Source organism: Pteropus vampyrus, unplaced genomic scaffold (assembly GCF_000151845.1).
Source record: "Pteropus vampyrus isolate Shadow unplaced genomic scaffold, Pvam_2.0 Scaffold62, whole genome shotgun sequence".
Taxonomy (NCBI): domain Eukaryota; kingdom Metazoa; phylum Chordata; class Mammalia; order Chiroptera; family Pteropodidae; genus Pteropus; species Pteropus vampyrus.
In genome coordinates this window covers 4554990-4565244 of record NW_011888843.1, presented here as the reverse complement: position 1 = coordinate 4565244, position 10255 = coordinate 4554990, and the positions used below count along the sequence as shown (strand labels likewise).

Sequence of the window (10255 nt, the reverse complement as noted above, 5' to 3'; positions counted from 1 at the left end):
TTCACATCTCGTGGAATCGCCTGCTTGTCTATTTCTCTCGCCTTGAAGTCAGTGACTGGACTTATTTGTCTAATATTCACCCCGGCCATGACCCCTGCGTAGGTAAGCCTTTAGACAATATGTGATGAGTGAATGCAGAAAAATGAATGAATGAGTGAAAGAGGGGTGAAGGGTATGTTGAGCCTTCCAGAACGGGGGGAGAAGGGACGATGACAAGGCGAATTTACCCAGCATCTTGAGATCTGTCCTGAGGTTGGCCTCATGCTGTAGTTAATGATATTCTCCCTCATTCAGGGAACGTGCTTTTTAAATTGCAGTGTTTCATAAACGTGGACATTGAGCCTCTGACTTAGGTGCCTTCTTTTCTGTTTGCCTTTCTATCTGATCATCAATTAATGTTGAGCTGGAGGCCATCTCACCTAACATAGCTTCTGTTAGTGCATACTGAAATTCCAAGCTGTGGTCTCAGGCATGCTACAAAAACTAACCTTTGGCATACTTGGCTGCAGCCAACCTCTTTCTAGTAAATTCCCCACTGGCTCTTGGCTTTTCTTGTGGAATTAGCACATTTACAAAGGTTTCTTCATTGGTATTCCTGGTGCGTGGACTTGGATGTCCTTCACCCCGTGGTGTGTTGGGTTGTTGTATTTGTCTTAGGGTCACACTTTATAAGAGGGAAGCCAGACCAAGTGTGGGAAGAACGGAAGCCTGTCTCATGTAGGGAGATCCTACGTTATTTACACATCGGCTTCCCAGTTTCCTGAAGAAGACACGTGATTTTCATTTTGCTTATTGATGTAACTCTCCCTGGAATGGTTAGCCAGGATCCCAAATGCTTGGTCCCCACCTGGCTAAAAAATACAGGTAGTTGGACTGGCAAACTCAGTACTAGTCACTTCCTGCATCCACTAGGGAATCAAAGAGAGATTATAAACGTAAACTCAGTTTGAAACTTTTTGTGTCTTAGAGGTAAAGCAGGTAAATAGTGAAGAAAACAGATCACCCACTGAGGGTGTCTCATGTGTTTTTATTATGGAGTTAAAGTCAATTTTGGCTCTCTATGGGAAGCAGTTTCCTACTTTAGTCAGCTGGCAAAGAAATACTTCGGGGAGCAGAGGAAGAAAATGGAGTTTCACGTAAGAATTATACCCTGTGTTGTTAAAAATAATTTAAACTTCCACGGCGGAAAGTCTTAAAAATAATTCATTTGGAAAATTTTAATTAATAAGCATCAAATGCACTTGACATTGATACCCGCCATACCAAAACTGTGACATTTTAAATATTTTTCTCAAAAAAGTTAGTGATTCTCTTTTTCCTGGGAAACAGGGAGATCCAACTATGAATATCCATGTGGCCAGTCTAGATCAGTTTTATTAATGCTGATATCAAAACTGGCATCATAATTCATATCTACAATAAGGTAGACTGTGAATGTCTTGTATCGCTGAATTTTAGCAAAAATTCCACGAGATAATTTAAAGAAATGTCAAGTTTTTTGAAGTGCAAACTCGTACACTGGGATCACTTTCTTTTCTTTTCTTTCTTTTTTTTTTTGCTTGAAAAGTGCATCTGACTTGAGAATACAAGCAATTTTTCTTTCCTAATTCCTTGGAAAAATATTTCTTCAATAAGTCTTGTGTCTTCTTTACTGTGACTAGGTTGTTTTTAAGAAAGATTATCAGCTCTGTGGTTAGTTTCTCACAGTTGATAAAAATCTATCAAAAACATCGTAATGTAATTTGCAAGGTTAAAAGTTTTCCAAAGGCTGCAAGGAACAGGAGAGAAATAGTACTTTTTATTTGTATAAGCACAAACATTTAAAGCTAGTTATATTGCAGGTAAACCCAATATAGTGTTCAAAAGCTCCACAGACAAAAGTACATGTTTACTTCTATTTTTCCAATCGTCACATGTTAGATCTGCTCGAGAGTTGGACTTTAACAGTTTCCTGGTTTGATTTAAGAGTCCGAAGTCCTTTTTGTGTATTTGGCTCAATGATGTTCACATCCCAGATAAATTCAGTTAAAAAAAAAAAACAAAACAAAATTGGGGCAAAGACTCCGTATAACAAAGCACAAGAATATGCTACTAGAAGTTGCTGTCCTTCCATGGCTAATGCAGAAATAAAAATTTTGGAAGCAGAAAAACTACACTGTCCAATAATTCTGGTGATGAGAATGATTCCTGCCATTCCTTGCAGAGAAAAAATCTCTGCAGAGCTGGAAGGTAGGATCACAGGAAGAAGACAGTATCCAAGGACACTTGCCACACAAACGAAACAGCTGTCATACTCATTAAGTTTAATAAAACATTCTTAGACGTTCAATTGCACTGATCCCATAGACATAGCCAAACTGGATTTTGCTGGCCATTAACAATATGGCTCCAAAGGCAAGGCGGAAAACCATGGCTCCTGCCAAATCAGGCTCATTCGTGGTGCTGCCGTCTGCTACTTTTGATGGATGTAACACCGTTAGTGTTTTTTGCCAGATAGGGTTAAAATCGATACCTAATTCTTCTAATAAGGGCAGCTCATCCTCAAAGTCGTTTCCATAGAATGGCTGAGGTGTAGTTGAGTGCCTGTGGTGGCTGGGAAATCTGCCTGGAACCTAGCTGTTGTGGCTGCGTCACGCCTGGAGGGACAAAGCGGCCTTGCTGCGGGCAGTCACAGCCCGCGGACGATTTGCTCTAGGGTCTTCCACTCCCTCCATCATCATGGGACTGCTGTGATCGGTCGTCGATGTTGTAACTTGCCTGGTAGAAATTCGTGTTTTAAGTTATCAAAGCCTGACATTGCAAATGATCAAAAATGAAGGTGGCAGCAGTAGCTTCAGCAGCCCCTGAGAACCCCCAAGCTCAGTTTAAAACTCTGAAATGTCTGTCACCACACACCAAAGTTAACTCAAAACGGATTAAGGACCTGAATATAAGACCTGAAACAATAAAGTGCACAGAAGAAAACATAGGAACGAAACTCATGGGCCTTGGACTTAAAGAGGATTTTATGAATTTGACCTCAAAGGCAAGGGGAGTAAAAGCAAAAATAAATGAATGGAACTACATCAAACTAAAAAGCTTCTGCTCAGCAAAAGAAACTGTCAACAAGGTAAAGAGACAACCATCCGAATGGGAAAATATATTTGCAAGCAATGCCAACAAATATATGAAAAGATGCTCAACATCACTAGCTATTAGGGAAATGCAAATCAAAACCACAATGAGATACCATCTCACACCTGTTAGAATAGTTATCATCAACAGGACAAGTAATAACAAACGTTGGAGATGATGCAGAGAAAAAGGAACCCTCATATACTGCTGTTGGGACTGCAAATTGGTACAGCCACTATGGAAAACAGTATGGAGGTTCCTCAAAAAACTAAGAATTGATCTACCATATGATGCAGCCATCCCCCTACTGGATGTTTACCCCAAAGAAAACCCATATCCGAAAAGGTATTTGCAAACTGATGTTCATAGCAGCATCATTCACAGTGGCCAGGACATGGAAACAACCGAAGTGTCCTATGATAGATGATTGTCTAAAGAAGCTGTGGTACATATATACAATGGAATATTACTCAGCCCTAAGAAGAAATGAAATACTGCCATTTAAAACAACATGGATGGACCTCGAGATAATCATGCTAAGTGAAATAAGCCAGACAGAAAAAGTTGAAAATCACATGATATCACTTATATATGGGATATAAACCTAAAAGCAACAAATGAACAGGACAAACAGAGACCCATGGACATGGACTATAGACTAGTGGTTACCAGAGAGAAGTGGGGAGGTAGACAAAAAAATTAAAACCATTTCTTCAATTAAAAATAAATAAATAAAATTATTACTTAAAAAGAAGTAAAAAAAAAAATAAAACCCTGAACTGGCCAGGTTGCTACGTGTGACCTGAGAGTCTTTTAAAAGAAAGGGTTTGTTAGGCCATTGCTAGCAAAAAAAAAAAAAAAAAAAAGAAAATTAAAAAATAAAAAGTGAAAGGTCGCCGTTGGGCGTGGAGTGCAAACCACCAGCAGCATGATGAGGTGGGAGAGAACGGTCCATCATCTCAGAGTTTGCACGTGTTTTTACACATTGAGTAGGCAGAAGGGGGAAGAAAGATGTAAGCTATTGAAAATAATTTACAGTAGTTACAGACAAAGGGGTGGGAGAAGGCGAAGCGGAGGCAGCTCGGGTGGGCACAGAGTCCTCCTGCAGGCTAGCTGTGGGCAGCAGCCTGGAAAGCCCATGCGCCAGTGAGTTGCCGAGGCTCCTGGTTCGATGGCACCCAGCTGAAGTAATCTGCGAAAACAGCCACCTGGAAGTTAACCCGAAGTTCCAAGGGCCACACAGGGAGGTGAGTAGCCAGTAGCAGACTAATAGTTCTGTCTCTCTCTCTCTCACGCTCCAGCCACTGCAGTTTAATTCAGAACATCTCAGAATTTTCTCCTTGTCGGTGTCCTGCCACTGGGTCGAGCTGATCTCTTCCTGACTGAGCCACAGATAAAGTGGTTTTAAAGACAAATTGTCTGCTCGCTGGGGGACTGATGCAAACACTTTATTTACCAAGTACCCTCTCTCTCCAGAGGCAGGGATGTCTTCACACAGTTTAAAATTTTGCAGGAGAGCGAATGGGGGGGAACCTGGGAGCTTCTGACTGTGATTACAGTGGATATTCACGGAGAGGGACCCTGTCGGTATGGTTCGAAGTAGTAAGGGGAAGGTTTATGGAACAAGAGGTTTAAGTAAACTTTTCAGATTTAAGGTGGATGGAAAGTGAAGTATCAAGGCCATTCCAGAAGGACCCAGAGAAGCCAAGGAAATCAGGAATTGAGATTTTGGCAGTTGTGAGGAGTGGCTGTCCCAGACCCAGCACCTTTCTAGTACTTTCCTTTGGGCCTATTTTTATGTTTGTTTGTTTGTTTTTTTTCTTTTTGACTCCCTCAAAATATACAACTCAACACTAAACTTTATTCCTCAAGTAGCCTAGCTAGTGCCGTGTGCCACTAAAATGGAATCGTAGCCCGATTTTCTCAAAATTCATGGGAAAAAAAAAAAAATCAAGAAATGATAAGATTCTAAGTAAGTTAAATCATTTCTCATGTAAACTTTTCGTAAACATTTGGTACCCACTGTTGGATATTTACATTGAGTTCAAGGGTAATGTGATGTCCGATCTGGCAAAAATGTAATTATTTAAAGTGCGATGGAACAATAGGAGCTTTCAAAAAGCAGAGAGACTCCCATGAAAGTTCTGCCTTGATGGGTGCGAGGTTCCCTCGTGGGTGCAGGCTGGCCTCTGGGGTTATGCTCTTGAAAGAAATGCATCCCGTGTCATTTATGGTCTTTATGTGGCTTCACTCGTTATTATAGGAAACGAAATAACCGAATTCTCTATCATAAGGCTCATCCCACCCAAAGACCAGAGACCTGAGTTCTATTTGTTACTAAGCAGGGCCTGCCTGGGGGCCTCCTGGACTGGAAGTTCTCATAAGAACAAGAAGTTGCTGGGGGCAGGGGTGGGGGAGGAGTCTGGGAGGAGGAAGAAGGTGACCCTGGGGACTTGGTTACTGAGCTGGGAAAGGCCTTAAAAGCCAGGAAGAGGTTTGCATCTGACAGGGTACCATGAAAGACGAGTTCCAGCCCTAAAATGTATATAATTTCTCACTTCTCAGGGGCAGCCACTGTCCTCTTTTAATTGCTGCTTTTAGCTTTTATCTCCCAGTCTCCTAAACCTGATCTGTTGCTACTACTGGAATTTTCAAACTGGATTCTCGTTTCAGAAGTAAAGAATTCGCTCTCACCCGTACACCCCAGTCCCTCCCACCATCCGATACCTGTTCTATCATGATACTGGTTAGGGCAGGTTTCTTTGTTTACCGGTGGTGACCATATAAATGTTGCCGACTGTGACCTAGGTAGTGTACTATGATTACTGTCGCTGTGCAACTCTTTTTTCTATCTTTTTTGGTTTGTTTGCTTAAATATTCCCCAACTCTTCCTCTAAAGTACCCATCCTGGGCTCTCCTGCCGTGGCCCTGGGAGTTCCCTTCTCTCTGATATCGGAGTCCCTGTTGGATGGTGTCCCTCTCTTTTTTAGTTTCTGGCATTTTCTGGTTTAATGGTACTGGTTTACTCTGTCCGATTTATTTCCCTAAATAAATAGCATCTACTAAGTTGATTTCATAACCATGGATTGCGTGACTTGCATTTTGAAAAATACTGAGATAGATTACCACTTAAAGTGATGCTATACCATTGCTGGGGTGAATTCCCTCCCTCCCTCCCTCCCTCTCTCCCTCCCTCCCTCCCTCTCTCTCTCCCTCTCTCTCTGCCCCCCATGAAGCTCTTCAGAAAGAACAAACGACGAGTCAGAAATCACAGGTGTCTATACCACCAGCTCTCACTGTGTTGAAATGGGTGGTGGGTGCTCTGAGGGCAGTGCAGGATGCACGGGTGTGTGCTGGGGTAGCTTAGGGAAGGGTGCTCCATACTGAGGGCTTAGCGCGTGCTCACCTGTTGTTTGGATACCTGCCTGAGACACAAGCCATTTTACTTAGTCTTTTGGATAAATTATTAAATAATGTGGGGAATAAGGACCTTCACCCCTCCCTTCTCATTCCTTGGCTAAGGGGCAGGATTGGGTACCATGTGGCTGACACACAGCATGATGCCCAAGTCCTCGAGGACCTTGCTGGCTCGTTTCACAGGAGGCCATGGGTCCCTGTAGTCCAGTGTGCACTCGTTCTCTGGATGTCCTTCTGTGTCCTCTGTACTTTGCCTTCTGGTTGCTGATGTAGCCCTTAAAGCCGAAATGCATGTACTTTTAGTAAGTGTACTCAGCCATGGGATTCTGCAGACTCAACTCATGCTGTTCTGCTGGGATGCTTTTTGTGGTCTTCACATGACTGCTGCACATACTCTGGGGGTGAGCTGGGAGGAGAGGATACTAGGGTTTCTTATTGTCTTTCCCCCACTGAACAGGAGACCCTCAACTGCATTTCTTTCAGTCCCCTTGGTTGGTTATTTTGGGAGATATAACCCTTAATGAACTGAAACTTTGTCACTCTACACTCTGGTTGAACCACGTAGACCTGGCTGAGTCGAGAGAGCTGTCTACGGCGCTCAGCTTCAGAACAGTTGTGCTCATGCATCTGCTTCAGAACAGCTGTGCTCACGCATCTGCTTCCTTGCTAACCTCTGCGGGCGGGTGGGGGGAAGCTTATGAAGCAATTGCAGAACCCCGTCAAGAGGAGGGCGTGGCTGCAGCGCTGAGCGTGGGATGGAAGGAATGGAGTGAGGGCTGGGGTTGCTGAGTCGTACAGGTGAAGGTCAGATCTTTGTAGATAGATACAGCTCCTGGAGTTGGAGCTGTCCACAGGATGTTGAGGTCAGGTTTAGATGTTGGTTCCATTGTCCTGGTTCAGTCTTCATTGTACTGGAAGAGGTCAAGAGCAGAGGCCGGGACACAGGTTAGGTCTGTCCAGGGTAGCCTAGGATAGGACTGGAGCATCCAGAAGGTGGATGGAGTGATTAGGCACCTCCACCTGGTCTCACAGGGCTCCATCCAGTGAAGGGCAGAGCGTGCATTCTCGCAGCGGCAGGTAGAGTGTGGAGGCCGTGTGTGTAACGGGGAGATTCAGTTGCAGAAATCAAGGAACATATAAAGTTTCAGTTGGTGAATATTTTCACTTGATTAATATTATAATTCCCAGCGCTAATCAAAGTCCAACCGGCACGAGGACATATACAGCATGTTTGCTAGTCATGTGACAAAAATGCAGATTGGTGCTAGGTGCTGTAAAAATTCCAATCAGGTCGATTCCTCTGGATAGCGATCAGTGGATTCTTTTGTCCATTTCTGAGCAAAGGATTCCTTTCCATTTTTAGCGGTGCATTTTAAGTGTTTTTCTCAGTGGAGGAACGCCTTCTTTGTGTCATCCATCCGTTCCCCTTTTTGCAGCAAAGCCCTGCGGATGAATGAATGATCGCTTTGTGCAGCCCTCAGCCCCTGGCGTGTGTGTCTCCACTGGCGATGTAACAGGTGGAGCCGCCTTTGGTCTGAGTGGTTGCTTACTCTTCTGAGGTTATGGCAGTCCTTAGAGGAAGCGTCGAGGGTTTTATCATGCTACCGACGGCCATCAAATCGGTGAAACGTGATTCTGACGGGAGCACCATGGGGAAAGAGCATGGGCTTTGTGGGCAGATAGGCCTGGGTGTGAGGCCCAGCTCCCCCTTCATAAGCTCTCCTTAAGTTTGCTTCTTTCTTCTGGGCCTCAGTTTCCTCCTGAGGGAGGGAGACAGTGAGGCTTTCCTGAGAGCTGGTTGGGGATATGGGGTTGGCTGGCCTGTCATTTCACAGGCGTCCAGGGCTTGGCGGATGCTCCAGTATGTGTTCATTAGCCCATCAGGAGTTTCTCTCTGTCCTGCTGGTGATTAAGGCCGTCACCATGCAGGGGCCTGGGATGGGCCAGTGTGTTAAAAGCACCTCTTACTGTCTCCACCGTTAGGCTATGGGAGAAAACAACGTAAATTATTCAGATGAGAGAAAACACGAACTTCTGTGCAGTATCACAGAGAGGCAAGTACAGTTTGCTGGGATGGGGGTGACATAAGTAATCTTGAGTTACAGAATAAAAATAAAATTCCTCTAACGCATCAGGGGTGGGATGGAAATGAGGCAAAATATTGCCTCTTTATTTAAAGAGTTGAGCTACAGTTTTTTTGTTTCTTTTTTTAACTTTTAAGTACTAGATCACGTCATTTGGCGATGGTGTTTACTCTGGTTTCCTGATTGTGTGTCCAAATAATTGTAATTTGTATGAAGAAGTTCTGTTTCTCTTTCTAGCCAGTGTTATACATGTACCATGTGACTAGTGTTATAAATACATATATACAAACATATACAAACATGCTATATATGTATTTAGATTGAATGTAGCTAATATGAATAGTGGAAAAATGTCCCTCACCTGTCCTCAATTTCTAAATTTCAAATCAAACACGTGAAATAATCTTAGAATCCATGCCTGTGGCTCAGCTCTTGCATTCCAGGCTGCCGTCTGACGAAACTCATGGAAGCTGTGAAAACAGTACTGCCCTATTTTGTGAAAGCAAGTAGGAGGTTATTATGGTCATGGCAAATTTCAGATAAATGTGATGCTAGCAGGCGACTGTTTTGTCTTCTTTTTCACATTTCTAACGGAATTTGAACTTTTAAATCCGGATTCTAATATATGTCTATAACTCTGCTCCGTTTTCAGAAGGAATGTCTTGTATCTTCTTGTTGGGGTGTTTCGGGAGCCGATATTGATGGATTCCTTTGTCTGACATGTTATAGCTTGGCAAATGGGCTCAAACATATTGTAAACCTCAAATGTTTTCTAAGTGGAGTTTAAAACTCAAGCTATGTAAAAGGAGTTTTGGGAATCTTACCTTGTACTCTGTTCTGCAGAAACAACCACATTTAATATATTTCTCATTACTGGCTTAACCAAGTCTGTGTGTTCAGGAAAAGATTTTTCCACTTAGCATTTTGATGCCAGATACTTAAGGAACATTGCGGCCCAGAGTGAAATGAGAATTTCACATCTCCTGTGCCGTGTGAAAGGAGCTTGAAAATTACAAATCTCACCTTTCATTATTTTTTCTAATTATTTTACTTCTAAGAAGACCTTTAATGTTGGGTGTTGATTATCAAGATGCCAATCAGATTGAAGTAGAGCCTATCCTGACAGCCTCATTTTAACTTAATCACCTCTTTGAAGACCCTTTCTCCAAATACACTATAGTCACATTCTCAGATAGAGGGGATTAGGGCTTCAACATGTGGATTTGTTGGAGCGGGGTGATAGCACACAGTTCAGCCCATAACAATGACTTAATTTTATGGCTTTTTGTAAAAATAGACCAATATGCTGTGGATTTTTTGAATCTTTCTTAGAAGAAATGTGAATATTTTTTTTTTTGGTGTTTTAGGATTTCATTATTTGATTTCTCTAAGCATTTGTTGAGAATTTAAATGTCCCTTGACTAAACAATACAGATACACTATTAATGGCCTTGTATATCCAAGGAGCCTAATGTACTTGTCTTGATTGAGTGAAACAATGCAGATTCTTTCTGAGAAGCCTTACATCCGGCTGTGTAATTTCGCAAATGGAAAATGACGGAAGAGGAAGCATTTGCTCAGGGAAAAGGTGAACGATTAAAAGAGTTACGTGAAGACAGAGTGTCCCTCTAAACATTTAC

The 10255-nt window shown here is 42.7% G+C and overlaps 1 pseudogene; it reads right to left on the bottom strand.

Moving 5' to 3' along the window:
* Positions 1 to 1649: 1649 nt before the first annotated feature.
* On the bottom strand, positions 1650 to 2797 carry LOC105292761 (annotated as a pseudogene).
* Positions 2798 to 10255: the final 7458 nt, after the last annotated feature.